Source organism: Ursus americanus, chromosome 14 (assembly GCF_024610735.1).
Source record: "Ursus americanus isolate L20-20 chromosome 14, mUrsAme1.1.p, whole genome shotgun sequence".
In the NCBI taxonomy this organism is placed as follows: domain Eukaryota; kingdom Metazoa; phylum Chordata; class Mammalia; order Carnivora; family Ursidae; genus Ursus; species Ursus americanus.
Genome location: NC_142140.1, coordinates 57,550,641 through 57,551,359, shown reverse-complemented (window position 1 = coordinate 57,551,359; position 719 = coordinate 57,550,641).

Here is a 719-nt window from a genome sequence, read left to right as displayed (position 1 = left end):
ATCATTTCAATGTGGAATCAATACGAAAAATAACGAGTTATTTTACATTCTTTTTTTTTTTTTTTTTTTTTTTTTTGGCATTCTGAGCCTTCCAAATCCAATATGTGTCTTTCACCTACCCACATCCTATTCTTTCTGACCTGGGGATGGATAGTGGCTAGAGGGTGTGTACCCAGCATGGTTCTATAAGCACTTTCTGGACATCCATTCACTTATCCAACTTCTGAAACAGTCCCAGGAAGTAGAGGCTGGTGTTTGTTGCCATTTTTCAGCTGAGGAAACTGCGGAGACTCAGTGACATGCCCAAAGCTGCCCGGCAGGAAAACGGTTGAACACCCCTAGCACAGGAACCCAAGCAGGTGAGTTGGTGGCCAAGGAGCAGAATTTTCGCTCAGTTCTGTCCGGTGGGAAGGAGCCAGTTCTGCGGTAATCTGTGGGACGGCACGCTTGCTGGAATGGCTTGTCTGTCCCAGATTCAAGGAGGACAGTGAGAAGGGGAGCCACGAGGTGTTTGTTTTCCCCGAGGACCCGCCTGTATGTTCCAGTCCCCGCGCTGATGCCAGGGGCGCAGGGTCCGCGGTGTGAGCAGGGCAGTCACTTGGCATCCCTGGCCTCTGGGAGAGCAGGGGTTAAGGCCAGCTGCTCCCACGTGAGAGCACCTTGCGACAAAGCCATACACCCAACCAGCTTCTGGTTTCTCCCTGGCGTTGTGCACCTAG